Source organism: Protopterus annectens, chromosome 5.part0 (assembly GCF_019279795.1).
Source record: "Protopterus annectens isolate FY-2018-M chromosome 5.part0, PAN1.0, whole genome shotgun sequence".
Taxonomy (NCBI): Eukaryota; Metazoa; Chordata; order Ceratodontiformes; family Protopteridae; genus Protopterus; species Protopterus annectens.
In genome coordinates this window covers 1,541,775,693-1,541,798,073 of record NC_056735.1, presented here as the reverse complement: position 1 = coordinate 1,541,798,073, position 22,381 = coordinate 1,541,775,693, and positions in this window count along the sequence as shown.

Genomic DNA, 22,381 nt, shown 5'->3' with positions numbered 1-22,381 from the left:
TGCTGTGTTAACACTGATGTCATATAACCTTGCTTACAATCTACAGTTTGGAAAAAACATTTATGATAGTTTGGTAATCCCAAAACCAATGAGGATGCTATTAACTGTTTCAGTTTGCAGAAAGCAAATTCTGCTTCTGGTTGCCATTGTAACAAATCCTCTGCTGCCATAGGCTTCTTTTAAATCAGGTTAGTCAGCGGTGCAGATTCCAAGGCATAGTTTGGAATCCAGCTGCAATAAAAAATTAGTCGTCCCCAGGAAGGACATCATTTCCTTCTTGGTAGTGGGTTTTGGTGCTTGCAAAATCGCTACTTTTCTGTCCTCATCTAATGTCCTACCCTCCTTGTATATTACATATCCTAGGTATTTAACTTGTTTTTTCCAAAGCTGCAGTTTATTTTTGTTTACTTTATGTCCTTCAGTGGCTAAAAATTGTAATAGTGGTATGGTATCTTCTTTACAATCTTGCTGGGTGGGGGCCGCCAGCAGGATATCATCAACATAAAGCAAAATCTGGCTACCTCTTGGTGGGGTAAATCCCACCAAGTTGCTTGCCATTTCTTATGAGAATATTGTCGGACTTTCACAATACCCCTGTGGTAGTCGTGTATATAGGTTCATAGGTTCATAGGTTCATACTAGGCTATCTGCCCTAGGGCATTTATAAGCCTAGCCAGAATGTGTTTGGCTTTCGCCACCCATTTTAAATTTATTTTGCTATGCCCTTTTTCGAGGTTAGTATACTGTGCCTCTGTCTAACAGTGACACAGAAGTGATACCCGGGGTAAACCTACGATCTCCCATCCACTCATCAAGATTCCTCTTGAAGAGAGTCAATGAGGGACTCTGCCTAACCTGGACTGGGATTTTATTCCAGAGTGAAGGGAGCCTCTGGGTTATGAATCTGTCCCTCAAGCATGTCCTATTTATTTCAGTGCTGAGGTTCAAGTCTCTCGAGCGCGTAGCTCGATGGGATTTGGATTTTCTGAGGTGCAGCATGTCCATTAATTCTGGGTTGGACATGGCTTTATACGTCAGGCACAGATCACTTCTGAACAGGCGGTATGCAACTGAGTAGAGCTGGAGTTTCTTTAACCGGGCAGCATATGGCATCTGTTTGAGCCCTTTGATCCTCTTGGTGAGGTACTTTTGGGGTCTTTCCAGTTGCTGCAGGTGTCTGGTAAGGTACATTCCAAAAGGGGCATTGTACTCAATTATGGGCCTGATGAGGGATGAGTAAAGAGGCACGATGACCTCCTCTGATCTAGATGTGAATCCCTTCATGATTAGGTGGGCTATATAAAATGTTTTTCTAACCACTTTGGCCACGTGGTTGTCAAATGAGAGATTGCTATCAACTTGGGTCCCCAGGTCCCTAATTACTTCTTCTGTACTTAATGGATTACCACCTATGTGGTAATTTGTGGGCACTTTGTTTTTGCCAAAGGGGATGACTATACACTTTTTGGCATTTAGCTTGAGGCCATGGCTCTGGCACCAGTTGTCTGTTTCTATGAGGCCCTTTTGGAGGATGCTTGTGTCGGCTGGAGAGTCGATTATGGCGCCCAGTTTGCAGTCATCTGCGAACTTGGTAAGGCACAGTCCTTCCGTGTTGGCCTGTACCTCAGATAAATATATACCGAACAAGAGAGGTCCCAGGACTGAGCCTTGTGGGACACCACTTGTAACTAGTTTGGAGTCTGACATGGCTCCAGCAATTCTAACCATGTGGGTTCTGTCCTTGAGCCAGTTTGCAATCCATCTAGTGACATAGGGGTTTATATTTAAGCTGGTGAGCTTATCTTTAATGCCCGAGTGGGGTATTGTATCGAAGGCTTTAGCGAGGTCCAGGTAGGCTGTGTGGACCACCTTCCCCTCGTCAATCGCCTTGGTGACTGTTTCAAAGAAATCAACCAGGTTTAAAAGGCAGGATCTGCCCTTAACAAAGCTGAACTGGGTAGGATCCAGTGTCTGTAGGTCCCCAATATCTTTATTTATGAGGTCCATGATGATCCTTTCCATAGCTTTGCAGACTAAGCTAGTCAGGCTTACGGGGCGATAGTTTCCAGGATCCATTGAGGCACCACCTTTATGGAGAGTGACCACTGTTGCTGTACGCCACTCTTTGGGCACATATCCTGTAGTAAGGCTGAGATTGAACAGTAGTTTTATGTTTGGGTTTAGCTCTTCTTGGAGTTCATGTAGGACGCAGCCCGGGACACCGTCTGGTCCCATTGATGCTGTGTTTTTTGCTTTGGAGAGGGCGGCTCTTACATGAGCATCTGAGATGTCAGGGGGGCAGCACTCTGCTGGGATAGATATTTGCCCTTTGGGTGGGAGGGAGAAGTTTGCGCTGAATCTGTCAGCTAGGATGTTGGCAATGTCTGTGGGTTCAGTGTATTTTTTGTCATTTTTGACTAATTCTGAGCATATCTGGGAATTACCACCCAGGTTCCTAACATAACTAAAGAAAGCCTTGTGATTATCCTTAGTGTCCTGTGCAATTTTTCTCTCAAAGCTGGCCTTAGACAATTTTATGAGTGCCCGTAGTTTTTTGCTAATACTGATCAGTGATGCCTTCCCTTTTTGGGATTTTGCTCTATCATTTAGTAGCTTCCTCCTTCTATTGTATAGTTTGTTTATGGCTGGGGTCCACCAGACAGGACGTCTGCCTTTGGAGGATTGGGACTTGGTTTTATTCGGGATCACATGATCCATGCATTCCTGAAGGTGTTCATAGAATGCGTTTATAAAGGATTCTGCGGTCTGGGCCGTATTTTCCACAGGCCCGGGGGCTTTGAAGGATTCCACCTCGGTTTTGAGGAGTGTAAATTTGCTTTAGAGAAGTTTTTCACTGTGGTTTTCTGGGCAGAGGGTGGGGTCGGGATGTGAATATCCAGTGAGATTAGTTTATGGTCTGATCTTACCAGTGAGGGATACACTTCTGGTCTGGAGCATAGAGTCCTCATGTTGGTGATGATCAGGTCCAGTATGTTTTCCCCTCTTGTGGGATTGGTAACAAGTTGTTCCATAGCATTTGAGTTTATAAATTCTAGGAACCTTTGGGCTAGGGTGTTGGAGCTAGAGTAATGCTCCCAGTCTATGTTTGGGTAGTTGAAGTTGCCTAATATAATGGTGTTTGGAGAGACCTTCATATTTTCCAGTGTTCTCAGGAAGGCCGAGTGGGGTTCCTGGGTTTGGGAGGGTGGTCTGTAGCAGGCTATAAACTGGAAGGCAGTTTTACCCAATGTTAGTTGCACATGGATAGTCTCTGATGCTTCGTGCTTTGCCACCAACCTGGAGGTGTGGGTATCTTTGATGAATATCGATACTTCCCCTCCTTTTGTGGTTCAGTCCAAGTTTTGGGGCCGAAAAACATGGTATGAGGTATAACCTGGTAGTGCTGGGGTGCTCTCGGGAGCCCTGAACCAGGTTTCTGTTACTGCACAGATATCGATGTTCTCCATGCTAAGGAGAGTTTCGAGTGCATGCATCTTGAGGTTTAGACTTCTAGCGTTGAGTAGCATTACTCTTAGTTTCTTATCCCTTATGATACCTATGGAGGTGGGTTTGTCTTTTGAGCCTTGCCTAAAAAAGGCACTACAGGGGTAGCAAGAGCCTTTGCCAATATCCGAAAGCCCAGGGGTGACAGGTGCAAGCCATCCCTAGCGAAGCATCGTGGCTTGTCGAGCATATCATCCCAAGCTGACAGACATTGGATCCCCTTTGAATGACACCAGTACTTAAGCCAATTTTTGAAATTGATCATCTTGTCTTCATATTGTGGCATCATTCTTGGTGAGGGTAAGATGCTACTCAAGGTCAGGGTCATACCGGCCTGGGCTACATGCTCAGAGAGCTCCTTTATGTCTCTTTTCATGTAGTCCAGGGAGGTATGTCTCAGGTCATTCACACTAGCATGGACAATGACTGAGTCATATTTGTACTTGCCTTGGAGTGACCTGAGTGCTTGTGTTATGTGGCGGATCCTAGCGCCTGACAGGCTGCTCACTGTGACCCTCTCCTTGTTCAGCCTGGTGAGCGGGACGTCAGTGTGCCTGATGATAGAGTCACCTATTACAAGTGTATCCGGTGTGAGTGACTGTTCGTCACACTGGCTTTGTGAGATATGTGTTGCACGTGTTTTGTTTTAGGGTAGCTGTTGCTTGGGTGTCTGCTTTGGAGGTCTCTGCTGCTTCGGCAGATCTTTATTTAGAGCCTCCGAGTATGTTTTTGTGTGATTATGTGTTTGATTTGCTGTCATGGTAGGTCTATGTGAGACTGGAATTGTAGTGAGTGTGGTTTCCTTCGCCTCCTGACTGGTTATGCCAGTACTGAGTTGAGAGAGCTTAGCCTCCAGTTTGGCTATATGGTTGCATCTCTCACATGTGTTGGAATTTGTTGGGAGGAGGAGAGGGTTGTCTGTGTACATGAGGCAGTTGTAACATTGCCTCAAGATTCCCAGATTCACCAGCTGGACCAGAGAGGAGATTGACAACTGACCTTTGGACATGCTAGAATAATATTGGGAATTCCTTAATAATTGAAAACAAGGGCCAGTTTAGAGTGAGGGTGTAGTGCTTTTAATTTTTAGTGCTGACTTATATAATTGCTTTAGTGAGCAAGTGCCAGGTAACTTAAGTGCAATGTGTTAAAGGTAACTTAAATGCAAAAACGACAAACAGCAACTTTCTTTCAAGTGAAACAAGGTATATATATGTATACCTTTTCCCCTGAAATGTGAATGCAAACCAATACTGGCTATCAGGGTGTATCGGTATCGTGAAGAATGCATTGCTGATATCTACCACAGAAAAATATTTCTGTTGAGGTTTTAAATCATTTAACAGGGTGTGTGGGTCTGGCACCGTAGGTGCCCTTGGTATTACTGCGTCATTTACAGCTTGTAAATCTTGGACCATACGCCACTCTCCATTCACTTTCTTAACAGGAAATAAGGGTGTGTTACATGGTGAATCAGGAGATTCCACCAGTACCCCTGCTATAATAGGTTTGATTCTCACCTCTGCATCTTTTCTTAAGGGATACTGTCTTTTCTGTGGTCTAAATGCTGACTTTGGCATAATAGTAACTAGTCCCGCTGTACGAATAAATCCTACATCTGACTTTCCTGTTGGCCAAAGAATTTCTGGTATATTCTGTAAGGCATTCTCTTCCTCCTTCAATAGGAGTGCTAATCAGCTGTCCTTGCTAGACTGCAAGTGTACAGCTGGGTGGGTCTGAGTTATCCAATTCAACTTCTGCATTTGTATTCCCTGTTCTGACTGTTCTAACTCTGTCTGTTTTTCCCATCTCGTGACTTTTTCTCCTAAGTCTACCCATTTCACATTCTTGTCCTTAGTTAAGCTAACATGTGGTAATCGATTAGATTTATAAAGTGCAAAGAACTCCTGGGGCAATGAACATCTGACTACACTGTTCTCTTCTGTGTCCCAGTACAGATTACGTAATATCAGTTTGTTTGCACGATTTCTAAACAATTCTTGTTCATATTCCTTATCAGGTCCTGGTGTGTTACAATAATACAGAGTACAGTGCAACAAATGTTGTTTATCAATGTCAAGGGAGTAGAACTTGCTGATGGCTACGTTCATCAACTCTTCGGTCACTGCCCCTGAACCAGTCGTAACCAAGTCCTGGCTGTACCAATAAAACATTTTACCCTCCGTTTGCACTGCAAAGGTATTAATTTGTCGCTGTGCTTCCATACCCTGCATAGTTGGAACTACTGCTATACTAAATAGCTGCATAAGGTTTCTGCCCAAGAGGTTTACTGGGCATTTTGCAGAAACAACAATTTTGCTTTTCTGGGTCAATCCTGAAACAGGATCAGTTATCACAATATTATGGGAGAGAGCCTCCCGATACAGCTGTCCATTATCTGCTTTCACTAATATGTAATTAGGTGACTCTGAGTTCTCTGGCAGTTTGGAGGGATTTATCAGGGTCCGTGATGCTCCTGAGTCGCACAAGAATCTGACTTCCCTCCCTTCTACCAGGAGTGTAACTTCTGGTTTTGTGTCTGCTAAATAGAGCTCTAAACTCAATAAAGCCAAATCCAATATTTCATTTTCTTTACTATCCATGACTTCCTGCACTTCCTCTATTTCTTCTGTCACATCCTCTACTCCCTCTATTACATTCTCATTTGTCATTTCTCTGCTATCCCCTTCTAGTGATTCCTGACTATCATATAGTCAGTCCTCACCATCCTTATCTTCCGTGGTTGCCTTCTTGTTTTTCTTGAAATCCCTTGCCAAGTGTCCCTTTTTACCGCATTTAAAACATTCGCCCCTTTTCTTTCGCCCTTCAAAGTCCTCTGACCATTGATCAGATTGCTTGTTTCCCTGGGCATTTCTCTTGCCCTTTTTCCCGGACTGTACTACATAAACTTCTGCTCCATCTTCTACAGAAAATACTTGGGCTTTCTTTTTCTTTTTGCTACTAAAATGGCTTTCGGCATGCCTAGCATGTTCAAGTAATGACTGTAACCTGTTTGCACGATGATCTACCATGTGCTTTGTAATAAAACTGCTTATGGGTGCAATACTGCCTTTAAAAAATGCATTCTTTAACTGCTGCTCCTATGGGGAAATAGGGAATCGTGTGTCTGATCTTCAGGAACCTGCATTCCACAGTGGTTATTAAAACATTCTAACAGTCTGGCATAATATCTGTCAACAGTCTCGCCTTCTTGTTGGATGCATTGATTAATGCAAGTCTAGTCTGCCTTAGGCTTCCATTTCTCAGAGATTCGGTCTGTAAGACCTTTCACTCAGTTGTCTAATTCTGCGCTGCTATGTGGGAGGGGCCTGAGCGCAGCATCATGGGGATTCCAGTCGCCACTAATCATGTGTCAATCTGGTCCCACAATTTGTATGACTACTTTTTCTACCTCTTCTCTGTTTAAATTATAACTTAGCCTCATTCCTTGCAAATCTTCTAAGAACTTTTTAAAATTAACTTTTGGATGGGGAATTCCCTCAGTGGCCTTCCGGATGTCCTCCGGAGTCCAGGGTCTATACACTAGAATAGTTGGGTCCTGACCTTCTTGTCCTGCCTGAGGATTAGGCACTTCTATAAGTGGGCATATTTCTTCTTCACTCATAGATTGTGAATTCCTACCCATTTGATATAACTCAATGTCCCCTTTTGAGTTTCCTGGCTGTGTTCGAGACCTGGTTTCGATGGGATCTCTAATAAATGGTTTTGCTTTTGTAGTGTCTCTATTTACAGTAACAGCAGGATATCGCGGGGGTGGACTAACTTGTTCACTTGCCTCATATTCTGGTAAGGGAGGAGGAGGGGCCAATGCTATTACTAAGTTATTATCCTCCTTACCTAAAAACATTGCTTTTGAATTATTACTCTTTTGTTCCCTACGGTTTACTTCCTCAATCCACCTGTGTGCCTGAGGAATTCCTAATTGACGTTGCTTTTTTACCCGACCTTTGGAATCGGTTTTAAGCTGTTTGAGAAGTTTGACAAGCGAGGATTTTTTTAATTTACCATCAAATTCATACTTATTAACCCATTTTGAGTAGTATTTAATATTATCAGCACGCTGTGACTGCATGTATTTCGCGTCTTCGGTTAACGGCAGATTTTGGGATCTTTTTGCACAATTATTACCCATTTTGCTCTACCCTTTTAATCATTACGTAACTCCTTATTTTTTAACGTGGTACCACGTATTTTGTTATAGTCTCTTCAGAATGACTGCCTACCTGCTCTATTTCCCTGATTTATGACAAGACAGTAATCTTTTTGTCCCTGACTTGTATAAACAAAGTCTTAACAAAATAAGTACAAATCTAGTCCCTGATCTAAAACAGAAAAAAAGGTAGATTCTCCTTACCTGAGCCTTTGGGATTGATCACCTGGTTTGAGTAAACCCATCCTTCAGTCGCAGATCAGAAAGTTGCTGGCCTCTTTTGTACGATGATTCAGTCTGAGGGCTTTTCAACTAAGAAGAACCGATGTGGTTTCTTCCCCGTACGGTTTCAAGCCACCTGGCCTGTCTGATCAGAGGCGAAGTGAGGGTTTCCAGTCCGAAGGACCAATCTGTCAAAGGAAAAAGCTTCAAAGACCAATACACGTAAGGTTCAGTTAAGGCACATTTAATAACTTGCTGCAAGGAGACAAAAACATGCAAATACAAGGATTTGTCTAACTACTAACAGGAAACATGCTATTCTTATACTGTTTTACAAGACATGGCCTTCTATCGCTGACGTAATCAAACACAACTTTCAGTATTGTTCTACAGCAGATGTTACTCAGATTTTCTGCTGACATGTCTAGATTTGTGAGAAACTTTTTGAGAAAAATAACCTGGCCTTGGTGGGCACTAATCTGTTTACAGGCTTCTATTGTACAGTGTTACATTTCAAGGTACCTTTCTAACTCAGATACAAGCAAATGCTGATTGCAGTTCATATTTTCAAGCAGGCTTTGTCCTAATTATCTATAACTTCTACAGTTGTGTATTTTCAAACAGCACAAGCGGAACTACTTGTCTAAGTTTCATACAAGTAGTATGTTCTATTCATTATTTTCCTAACATAAACAGGAATCATCTGCTTCTCAGTAAATTTCCAAGGCAAGATTTTAGCTAACAATACAAGGTCAGAAAGCATCTGCAGTTTGTACAGATTTATGCAGTATGAAATAGAATAAATGTGTTAACCCTTTGCAAGCTCTAAATGCACTAAGCATATTACTAATACACACATTAATACATATTTTTCTGACACTAGCCCTATAAAATTTCTAGCTACACAGGTTTGTTGCATCTCTGTTTAACCAGAGTTTTACTCAATCAAATGCAGACGATTAATATTTAGTGCTTTTACTTAATGATTCTGCTATGTAGAATAACATCACATGCCTTGCTACTGTCAAGACGGTCATTTACATAATGGTGGTGCTAACTCATAAAAGAATATTTCCTCTTAACAGAAGGATACTGTTTCCATGGCTAACAGATATTGCTTCCCTGTGTTATTTTGGATAAACTCTGTTATGACTATGTTAAAATTATACATAGGATACTCTTCTAGTTAATGTGTCTGAAATATGACTGCTACAACCTACTGGCATAAGTGTGGCATTTTGCTTTGCATGACTCATAATTTGATTTTCCCTGATTTTGCAATGCAAGACATCAGATATTTTGTGAAGTATTATGGGACATGAGTTTTTTTTTTTTTTTTTGGTTTTACTGCTTGAAGCGGCTATAGAGCCATGGTGGTACAGCGGTAGCATTGTTGCCTCACAGCAAGAGGTTCTCCTGTTCAATTCACGGCTGGAATGCCTTCTGTGTGGAGTCTGCATGTCCTCCCTGCAGTCAAATGGCCTCCGAAAGACATGCATGAATGAGCTTGCCTTCGCTGAAGGTTGGGCATCAGGCTGGCAACTCGGCACCATAAAAAATCTACTGCCAATCATTAGCAGACTGGAGTTCTGCTGTGGCAACCCTTAACCAGGAAAAGCCAAAAAGACAAACAACAACTTCTTGAAGCGGCTATCATGCATGCCATTATGTAAAGAATGTCTCCTTTTGTATCTGTAGTGCTCTGTAATGGCAGATTAAGTATATCTTAAACCCTGTGCTGTTTTCAATGAATGTGAAGTCTTCCTTCTCCCCTCACCTCCTCCTACCACCCCAACCTACATAACTATTCATGGATACCCTTCTCACTACCATCACCCCCTCATCATCACCTACAATCCTAACCCCATCCAATTTCATTTATTTTGGGGGAAGGTATTCACACACAAGTAATGTTCTTCTGATCTCTTCATTATTCCTTTAACCATTTAGCAACCTGTGTGATTGAACAACTTTGCTTTAAAATGTAGTAGTATTGAATCTTTTCCAAGTAAGGAAATATCTTAAATTAATAACCATTTTACCAAATTCCTAACTTAAATACTTTAAAAAGAATGGCCTCAAAATTACAGAAGACCTTATTTTGCCAAATGTTTATTACTCAGAATTTAAAACATCAAAATACACTTAAAAAATAGATTGAAGATGCAAAATATAAATTAGTCAATTGTCGCCTCACAGTTAGATATTGCCCGTTCGATTGTCAGTTAGAGCGTCTTCTGTGTGTCGACATGCGTGAATGGGCGTTCCTTCATTGAAGGTTGTGCGTTAGGCCTGGCAAGCTAGTACGTCAAAATCTACTGCCAATCATTAGTGGACCAGAGTTCCGCTCTGGCGACCCCTAACCGGGGAAAGCCAAAAGACACAAACAAACCATTGAAACTGGAGCACACAATTGTAGACACACATGATGAAAATGGACAATACACTCTTCTCCCTAAGAAAGAGTAATTTATTTGAATTATTTGAAATATCTATTGAAAATTCAAAATATAAGTTTGCTTTTACAGTAAGAGTGAAACTGGAGCATACAGTTTGCAGACACAGATCATGAAATTTGCCAGTACACTCACTATCTCTCTCTCTCTCTCTCTCTATATATATATATATATATATATATATATATCTATATATAATTTTTTTTTTTAATGCACAACAATGAAGAAGGTTTTTTTTTTTTTTTTTTTAAGAATGCACAACAGTGAGAAGGGGCAAATTCAATCATTCAGTATTTTGAATTTTCAGTCTTTTGGGATTTAGTCTTTTGGTTTTTCAGTCTTCTGAAGTAGACCTATGTGTGTATATATATATATATATATATATATATATATATATATATTTCCCTGAGAAAGAGTAGCACACAATATTAATTCATATTATTCATATTCATACAGTAGCTAAGATTGTTGGACAACGTATAGTACTTTATATAAACAAATACACATTTAATAAACCTTTAATTGAGTTTTGCATACGCATGCAGTTTACTTATATAAAACAAACTGGAAAAATATGAAAAGTATAAATATTCTCCAAACATGGAAGCATTATAAACAACAATTAGTGTATATCATACTGCATCACCACAGCAAATATTCAGTGTACAGTTATGTAAGTTATCAGTAAAAGTATTCTCTCATCAATGAAGGGAACTTACCAAAATGCATTAATACTTCAAACAGCAACAAAGAACTCATGGCATTTATTCTATGGGGTGTGAAGTACAATTGTGGAAGTAGAACTTGCCATGACAGTAGATGTTCAAATGATCACTGCTGGAGTAGCCTTAGCTATATGGGTTATATCCTGCCAGAGATATAACAGTCAGCCAGCTTCCAAAGCTTCAGAGTACCTTCCATGTGCCCTAACAGTCAATTAGTTTTTTATTGAGCTGACTACAAGACAAATTTGGGTGCTAAGCTTTTCAGAGTTTCCTGCCAGCAGAGTGAGGGAGGCTGAGCACTGAAAGTAGAAGGCTAGAATTAACAAAACATAAATGTCCACACCCTGGCATTAAAAAAATGCACTAACAAACAAGGGTAATGGAGGGTGGGAGCTACCAGAGGTATCTTGAGGATCATAAATGCCATAAGACCTAAAATCCTGAGGAATTTCCTTGCAGTGACCAACGTCTGAGTGTAAAACCTTAGAAATAAATAAAGATCTATTTTTTTTCTTGTGGAAGAAAAACTGTTTGAACTGAGGCATCCCAGGAACACAATCCTGTGTGTAGGAGTCAAGAAAGACTTTTGAATGTCCTCTTGGAAACCCAGCCTGTGCAACAGATCTCCCATCTTAAGAGAGAGATTCTTGACATTCTGAAAAAGACTCTGCAAAGATAAACAAGTTGTCTAAATATGAAAAATAATGTGGATAGCTTGAAATAAGATATAACTGGAGCTAGACACTTTGTGAACACTCTTGGTGCAGTGGATAGTCCAATGGTAAAGCAGAGAACTGATAATGTGATCTAGATACATAAAACCTAGGAAACTTGAAAGACAAAGAAGAGGTAACAAGTTGCAAAGTGTCATAATTTTGAATTTTTGCACTACTGCAAACAGGTTTATGGAAAAAAAAAGATTTAGAACTGGGCTCTAAGCATTTTCTTTCTTACAGACTAGGAACAGCCTTGAGTAAACCCTTTCCTCACCAGGGAAGGAGGAACTTGTTCTATCACTTCTTAAGACAGCATGTGATAAAGAACTGGTAGAAGCAAAACACTCTGATCTACACAATGAGGAATGACTTCAGGAAAGGAGGGATTTCTTCCCACTGCCACCTGTAGCCATGATGAATGATTTTCAGAACGTATTTGTCTGAAGAAAATTTGTTATCAAAGAGAAGAATGGAAATTCAGACTTTCTGGAAGAGAAAAAGGGTCACGGTGGGAGGGAGTTACAAGGTTTCTTGAATAGTCATTCAGACTTGTTGGAGTGTCTTTAGTTTTTGGAGGTTTGAGACTTCCTTTTGGAACCTTCTTGCCACTTCTTAAACATCTGTTTATGTGAATTCTGTTGAGAATGTTTATTCTATTTTGTGCCCTGAAGTTTTGAAAATTGGTCATCTGTTATATCTTTGTCAGGATATAACCCATAAAGCAAAGGCTACTGCAGCAGTGATCAATATGAAGAACATATTAGTACAACATTCAATATAACAATGAGTGAACACAATGCATCCTAACAGATTATGTATACAGGAACAGACTTCAGCACAACACAAGACTGTAGCTTAATGTAAGCTAAAGTCTCTTGTATATTAGTTCAGACATTAACTATAAAGTTCTTCATCTAGACTTTCTGTGACTGAAGTCATCAATAACTTGTAATAGATCTAAACTTCTCAAGACTTCATGTTCAATGCTCATAACAGAAGGTTGGTTCAGTCTTTCTAGACCCATTTGTTTTCTATTTGCATCTTTGATTTGATTCAGTTTGGAAAAGACCTCTAACCAGATGCATTTGAGCCCAGCATGCATAAATGCATGTTCAGAATTATATAAGGGTTGAAAAATGTTTGGTTGAGCTCATTTTTGTGAGTTCAGACTGGTAGAGGTCGCAGGGATCCTATATTGTCTGTGTCTCTGTCAACCCTGTAGCACTCCACAATATCCAAGTTGTGTATGTTGTGATAAGTTAATGTGGCCTGAAAACTCTTCTCCATCTTGGCCTAGGCCTATTGGCAGCAGCAGCAGCATTTCCTGCAGCCTGTAGAACATACAAATGGAGTTAAGCAGCAGCTGGTCCTAACATTCGGTCTGTGTAGGCTTTCTGTGTCTATATTCTACTAGTTTTGAAATCCACAAGAAAAACATCATGAAGTCTACATGGTTGCTTTTAACTTCTTGTATAGCTTCACCAGATTGGTTGATTAGCATACAATTCAGCTGCTTATGCTGTAATTAGCATCTCTAAAACACAGCCTAAACAGATGCACTCCATTAATAATATACTCCATTATAAAAAGCCAGTTGTGTAGCTAGCCAAATGATGGTGAGGATACTTGCTACATGTTCAGAAAAACAAAATATTTCCAAAGCTATCTCTACAGAGGAGTACTGAACTCCAGCAAGTACGCTGTAATTTTGTTACCTGCATGATGTATATACTGGCATATATTACTGAATAATGTGAAGCAAAGCCTTTTACACTATTATCTGTATGCATTAGTTAGAAGTGTACTGATGGCATGGTCATGTTTGTCAAGCCTTTTCAGATGTACAAATGATTGACAATATAAGAAAATAGTAAGCTGTGTGATACATATGTACAAATGTTTCATGGACAGGTCCTTTGAATGCATGTTTAGCATTTCAAATGTGTTTTATTAGCAAAATAGTTAATGTATCTGTTCTTTAGTGGGTGGGGGGAGTAAAGAGAAGTTACTGTTATGTCACAAACTAGAATGGAATGTTCTTTTGGGGGGGCACATTTGAGCTACTGCTATGGCACATACAAGGATATGTTGCTCCGGGTCTACTTTAGAACACCGACACACCAAAACACAGATGACGAGAACACTGAAACCGGAAGATCGACATTTCAAAAGCACAAAACTTCACATGCCCGACAAACCACAATCCCAACAATCAACAAAACAAATACCTTTTCCAAAAAATACACACACAACACAAGCATACCAAAAACCTTACAAACCTATACTAAACCTTACATACACAGCTATCTATGCACTTACCTTAACCCAAACCCTAACCCTAAGGTCCGTCACTATCGCACACTCACTTAACCAGCGCTCTAACCCTAACTCACTTAACCCGCCCCTAACCCTAAAGTCTGTCACTATCGCACACTTACCTTACCTGCACCCTAACCCTAACTCACTTAACCCACCCCTAAACCTAAAATCTGTCACTATCGCACAGTTACCATAACATGTCAGTGTTCTCAGTTTCGGGCTTTTAAACTGTTGGTCATCTCAGTTGTCGATCTTCCGGTCTCTGTATTCTCATCGTCGGTGTTTTGGTGTGTCGGTGTTTTAAAGTAGACCCGTTGCTCCTGCTACTCTCCTTGTTTTGCATCCTGCCTGTTGTTAGTATTTCACATCTGTAGTATGTTTTCTGTTTTTCCAGTGGGTACTACTGACTGCCTACCTTAACTGTTTTATCTGGTAATAATTACTCTGTAGTTATATGATACTTATGAGTATTATCATTCTGCTGTCTTTTAGGAACAAAAATGCCTTGAGGTGCAGACCCTCCATTCAGTGAGGCAGAGAATGCAATAACTGTGGATGTGCTCCACTGACCTGGCATTTTTCTTCTGGGAAGGGGTTCTCCTAATATGCCAGAGAGGTTGAGAGAATGGCAGCAGATTGTTGCAAATATAAACACTATGTGTTCCCACTACCATACTTATGAGCAGGTTTGCCACAGGGCTACTGACATGGTAACATCTGCATGGAGATGTGCAGCTGCTGTTGGCTGAGACCAGATGGTATCCAGTGCTGGGCCTGCTGCAGAACCACCTCTCAGCCCCAATGAGGAATTCCTGGTGAATCTTCTATAACAGGACAACTCACAGCAGAGTGGCCCACAATATGTGACTGATGTGGGTGCACCTCCTTCTCAGTCCCAGGAAGGGCTTCCAGGTAGGCTTTGCTATATGACCAGTTGAATACTGTTGTATAGTAAAGCATTTGAAATAAAAGTTACTTCTGTGTCACATGTCTTTTTTGTGAGGGACTGAAGATTGGTACAGTGATAAGCTAAGTTTGGAGTTGTCAGCTGCATTCTTGTTGAACTAAGACTTAATGCAGATTGAGAGGAGTACATGTTGTACTCCTGTCTTACTATTAAATGTGATAATGTTGGCCTTACCTATTGCTTATCTTAATTTAGGACCGTCAGTAATCCAATGATGTATGCCTCCTGCACATGGTAAGCAAAATAAATTTATTTCATTACTGCAGATCAATTTATAGAAACATCATAATGTGTCACTTTAGGCTTATTGTGTGTATTGCTGTACTATCTGTAACAGTGGCAGCACTGTTAATTGTTTAGCATATATTGCACCATAGTAGTACAGGTATTAATGTATGCCTGTGTTTTTCCCTTTTTATCACAGGTGATCATGACAGTGGGAGTGTGGGCCCTGTGCCACCTGATGTCAGTGTTTAATCAGACACTGATGATGATGGTGGTGAAACTGAGGTACAGTCTGGGGTGCAGAGATTAAATCTGACACAGAAGTTCACATTCAGCCACACCCTTTTTCCCCAGACACAGTCAGTAGACCTACACCCTCCTAATCCATTGAGGCCACCGATATAGGACAGGGGGAGGCTGTTGACATTGAGAAGGGAAGTGTGATTACTGCAGCTTTAGTGCCTGTTGAGTCTGGCCATAACCAAAGTGCTGGCAAGGTGCCATGTAGGAGGGTTAATAGAGGTGCTCTGAGGGGACCTGCTGTCCTTCCTCCACCTGGTGCAGGTGTCTCTTCCTGTGTCACACAATGTATGTTTAGGATCATCATGGAGGCACAGGCATGTTCGGAAAGGCACTGCAGACAAATGCTCAGGGATGCAGATGTTGCACAGTCTAACATGCATGACTGCCTCCACCGTGCCACTGATTCCCTCGATCGGATGAATGACATGTTGGAACAAGGGGTGTCTGTGATGGACTTAGGGGTGTTATCCAGGGAATGAGCAGTGTCTGTGATGGAATGTCTGCTGGAAGGGGTATGGTATCCTCATGTGTGCAGGTCAGCCACAACATCTGCTTATAGCCAACGTGCCTATTCCTGATCACAGTCCCATAGTGTCAGTACTTCCAATGGTCCACCGGTGAGTGCGCTGTTCACACCCAGATGTGGCAGGCCATTGGGTTCTGGTCCTGGGTAATCCCATGAAGGTAGCACATCCAGCAGACTTTGATTGAACTCAGGTAACAGCACTCCCATCTGATATTGAGAATGGAAGTTCCAGTACAACTTCTGGCAGAGCCAGTTCTTATGGTCAGGGGAGACAACAATGAACTGCCACCTCTACCATGTATGGCTCACACCTGTCCAACATACCAAGATGTAGAGATAGCACTATGCTTGGCTGTGTTCATGCAGACTCTCACACACCACTTGCACATGGAGGACCCCCTACAGACACACACACAGCCTGCTTGCTTCCTGTTCTCTCTCATACACACTCACTGACTTTTTGTGTCAACCTAGGCCCCTGCCCCTCCCCCAATCACCCCAAGCAAGTGATGATACCTGTGCCATATCCCTGTTTTCTCTCTTTTGGATTAAGGGATACAAAAGATTTGCATCTAATGTACAGACTGCATAGCTACATTAGGGCGTGGTATATAAACATTTATGTTGTTGAACTGATAATTGTACCTATTAATTATATTTGCCTTGCCAAATGATACAGTGGATAGAATCATCATGTCAGTATACTCTTGTAAGGGTGGTGAAGTCAGGAACTGCAGAGTGTGTCATTACTTTATAGCCCTTCTCTTTAATGTTTTCAAGTACATACATGTTGTGCACATCATAAGACATGCCATCACATTCAGATCTCAGGATTGTGTGACAGCATTGTAGTCACATTCATCAGAACACTAATAGAGTATAATGTTCTCTTTTGCATGAACCTCACCAGACACATGCAGCAGCTGGACAGACCACAGGACTTTCTCATCAAGATAACACAGGGCCTACTAACCATGACATGATGTATGTGGGTAGATTAAAAGACATGTTACTGTCATCTGTCTGGTATCACATTAAATTGTATCTGTTATTCTAAGCCTATTAGTTTTGGTTTAGGGCTTCAGGTTCAGTTGTCTTACATTAAGATGGTTTGCAGTCTACAGTCTTGTGGGAGGAGACAGTAGAGTCTGCCCTTCTGAGCTGGGAATTGCTGGCTGAATGCTTATTGTCGTTGTTGTTCTAAGTGTCATTGTTATGGTTTAAGCACTTGCTTTCTAGACCACGTATTTCACACTAGGAAGGTTTGTTGTCTACACTTTTGCTGGAGTATTCTACTGAATTAAGAATGACAAAACACACCAAACAAATCAGCAAAAATGCCTTGCACCAAAAAATGTCACCAAAATAAGCAAAGTCCCTCCAAAGGAATTTATTTAGCATTTTCGTCTGCTTGTAATGCAAGACTTCTTCAGAATAAAAATTACACACAAAATCCACATATTTAAAAAACATTAATCAATCACATGACAATTTCCCACCAATGGTGAATAAAATAAAATCATCCAATAAATCTCCTAGCAACTAAGTGCAGTCACTAAATACAATATGAATGCAACCTAGTATGACTAGCAATACTAAAAGTATCATTTTAACCCAGGCAAAACCTGGGTGTTTAACCTTATTTGCCAAAAAAGTTCTTTTAATTCCACCATATCTGCCCAAGGTCCCCCTCAAATGCCTTTCTTTACCCCTTCAATAACAAAGAATCAAAAATTATGTGTTGGATATAAATCTACATGCCTATATAGGGCATTATTACTGTTTCTGTTCCTCATGTCCCTGGTATGCTCCTAAATTCTCTCTTTAAGTTTGAGTACAGTTTTCCCAATATAGAACCCAGGGCACTGGGAATAGATAGCTGCATAGATTACCCCTGCAGAGTTACAGTTATAAAGTCCATTTGGTTTTATGGTTAAATAATTAATTTTTACAAATTCTTTGTCTAAAATATATGTACACTATGTGCAGAACCCATATTTTTGGCTCCTATTTTACTTTTTCTTAAGTGTGTGCATTCTTTCCATTCCAACATATTTTTTATCGTACACCCCCTCCTGTAGATAATATTAGGCTTATCCCCAAATCATTCCATCAAGCCCTCCTGTCCCAAGAGTAGTTGCCAATTCCTAGTTAAAATATCATGGATAAACTGGTGATCTACAGTAAATCTAGTAACAAAAGAACACTGGCAGTCTTCCTGTACTCTATTATCTAGTATTTCCAAGTTATTAGGATAGCAATTGCCTTTATTGAAAAACACCATTAACTCATTTGATTACTACCTCATTTTTAACCCTTTCATATAGGGAACTTGGATAACCTCTCGAAGAAAACATATTACTAAGTGTACCTCACTGTTTAAAAAAATCATTATCCCTAGTAATCATTAGTGGCATCTTGACAAACTGCCCCTTAACTACACCTTGTTTGACATGTTCAGGGCGGCAGCTGTCATAATGTAGCAAACTATTGCTATATGTGGGCTTTTTATACACATCACTTGTATATTGTTTGTTCTCCAAATCCTTGTGGATCTTTACATCTAAATAATTAATCTTTCTGTTGTCATAGGTGTGGGTGAACTTTAAAAAAGTGGTCATACTATTGGTGTAAGTTATAAAGTCATGAATGCTAGCTTCGTTCCCCACACAAAAAACAAATCATCTAAATAACGTAGATATAAACCCAAATGATCTCTGAATGTAGATGGGAACAAAAACTTCCTTTCCCATAGTAACATCATAATTTTAGCAAATATGAGGACACAAACACCCACCATAGCTACACTTGTCTTTTGCAGGAAATGCTGACCCTTAAAATAAACAAAGTTGTTACGAAGAATTATTTCCATGAAGTTCACCATAACATCCACCTGCTCATTAGAAAATAATTTAGAATCAAACAAGAACTCTTGGAACCATTCTAACTCAAGGGTGGGGGATATCACATTAAACAAATTAACAACATCAACCATTAAAAAATAGTGTTTTCATCAAAAGTCAGATCGTTCAATTTAGTTAAAAATGCCAGGAGTCAATACAAATGTGCGGTTCATTCCTCAAAACTGCTTTCAACTGCATATCAAGATATTTACATGAAGAATGTATCTTACACCCCCTATCACTTACAATGGGTCTCATAGGGGGTCATGCTTGTTTTTATGAATTTTGATGATGCCGAAGATACTAGGTACCACAGGGTACCTAGTACTCAGGGATTCCACAATGTCATCCTCCATATCTTTGAGAAGTAAGTCAATTTTGTAGTAAGAAATGTTAACAATATTCATACTAACTTCATCATATGTAGTCCCATCAAGCAAAAACACATTCATCTGGTTGATGTAGTCCTTTTTTGACATTATAACTACCCCTCACCCTTATCGGGTTTCATAACTCTTATTGACTTATCGTGACAGAACTCTAGCAACAATGCTCTTGCATCCTGTGTAAGATTGTCAACAAATTTAACCTGTTTATTTTTACACATTACCCGAAAATCATGTTCACAAATTCTGTCAAACATAGAAAGACAACTAGTTACAGGGGGATTAAATGTACTTTTTTTTTATTTTGAAATGTTCTTGTCTTCATTGTGTATGCTGTTATCAAAAAGCAGTCTCAAATTCATATTTCTAATATACAATTTTAAATCAACAATAAGATCAGTTATTTTAGAACGGCAACTTGGCACAGAGTTAAAACCCTTACTAAAGAGCTCGGCTGCCTTAATGTTAAGTTTCTAAGGTAAAAAGTTATAAACGCAAAAGTCACCTTTCTTGTTGTAGATACAGTGTGGATATTCAAAGTTCATGTAATCCTCCTCGGTCAATTAATCAACATTGGGGCTTAGTATCTCCTGTTGTATTGCCTCCTGAGCTGTTGGTTGGAGACATAGTAGTTCATCTGCAGTCACATGTTCTGTTGGAGCCTGTAATCCACTGTATGGCCCTGATTCCGGATCCTCTCCATCCTTCTCAGTTGATCCCACCCTAAATGGGCAAGGTTTGTTGAGTGTTAGTAGACTCATCATAGTGTGAATTAACTCTATTATTGGATTCCACTCCAGATGGGTGTGTCAGAAAGGAGGAACGAGGCTTAGGATATACTGAGCCATCAAGATATCCTTTTCTATCTCTTTCAAATTTATTCTCCTTTCGTTTTTTAATATCATTGACAATGTTGTTGACCTTAGTGTAAACCTCATTATATTTCAACACAGACCTCTCAAAAAGTATGTCATCATGGATCTTTTTATCCATATCAGTCAATTCACACTGTAATACCTCAATAGATGCTAAGTTGTAATTGACAAGAATGTCCATAAGATCACACCCCTGCTTATTAAACAGAGCAATTAGTTCATGGTGCAAGGCAGAGTCAGGTATCAACCCATTATGAAACTTCCAAGATCTTAGTCCCTTGGGAATCATCTGATATTTACTACATTGAATAAAGTACATATTTTCTAATTGTAACTTTCTACACTTGAGCAGCTTTGTCTCAAATAACTGTAGTGACTCGTTCAGTGTACAAGCTTTACTAGATAAATTGTTATTAAAGTTAAAGTCGCTGTTCAACCAGGTTTTGACATTAAACAGGTTTCCATCAGTTATTTCTGTTTGGTTCACTTACTGAAGTGTTAATTGAAGACACACCACTTCCAGAAGCATTTGCTGGTTGAATATTAGACAAAGGAATGACTGTTTGGACACTTCTTTCGCTGTATGATTCAATAACCTCTTGTAAAAGTTGCTGGATAAGCTGAGTGAGAAGAACAATATTTTCCACCGAGTCTTCACCAAGGGTCACTGTTTGCGCTGGGGCATCCATCAAGAAGCAAGGCAAAAAACGAAGCAAGAACCACAAAAAAATGCCAAACAAATCAGCAAAAATGCCTTGTACCAAGAAATGTCACCAACACAAGCAAAGTCCCACCAAAGGAATTTATTTAGCTCTTTCGTCTGCATGTAACGCAAAACTTCTTCAGAATAAAAATTACACACAAAATCCAGATATTGAACTACTACTGAATTCTGCTTTATTTAAACTGTTTGTTCTTTTGTTGTGATTATGATTTTCTGCACTTTGGATTTCTAGTCCTTCTGCATTTTATAGCATAGACCCGATTTAAGGTTGCTGAATCTAAACTGCTTGGTATCATTTGGAGCACTAAAAGCAGTTGTCTTACATTAAGAAGGCCCCCTGCACCCTTGCGACAGAACTATGCAGCCAAGAACTCATCTGAGTTGGAGATTGCAAGAATAAGGCTCACTCTTGACCTTTCCCTTTGTTTACTTTTTTAAAATAGTTTAACTTCGCTTGTATTCCAGCATTGTATCTTGGGGTATTTGGACTCAGTTTACCATAGCTGCTCAGAGCTTGCACTGCTGCCATTGAGCAACAACATTGTTACACTTTTGTAACCCTAGCCCTCCATAGAATAGACACATTTTGTTAGTTTTACACCAAAACCTTTTCCTTCTATCCCACTACCCACTAGCTGCTAAAGTATATACCTTCATTAATGTGTGGACAGTTTCCCACCATTTCTCCAGCCAGCCTGATTTACATGGGCATCCTCAGGCAACATAGCAATTGCTTCATGTATACTGACAACCAGTTACTACTAAAACAAACTAATACAACACTTGAGAGCTGCAGCTATACTATGAATATGGAATCAATTTTCTCACATAACAACAAACCAGATATCAAACGTGTTGTCAGGAGACACAATTCCCCTCTTGCACATAACAAGCACACAACACATAAACCCACATCTGCGGAGGCACTATCTAGAAACCTAACTAAAGATCAAGCCCTCCCAAGCACAAACCTACTGCACACAGTGCAGACCCATCAGAATCCACTACACAAAATAATACATACACCAGTGTCTCAGCCAATAAGCCCCTCAGGCAAAACACCTCAAAACCAAATGACTTGCTCATAAGCAATTCCATAGTGAGACACACAGATGTCCCCCTCACCAGGCTGAACAAGGAGAAGGTTATAGTCTGGTGCCAGGGTCTTTTATATCACGCACACACTCATGTCTTAACAAGTATTGTTATGACTCTGTCATAGTCCATGTTGTAATGAATGACTGCAGATGTACCTCACTATGAAGGTGCTTGCCTCCCCCATAGTGGCCTTTTTAGGCAATGTCAGAACTACTAAAGTGACAACATAAAAGTATCCACTAGAGACAAAGTGATGGTTAT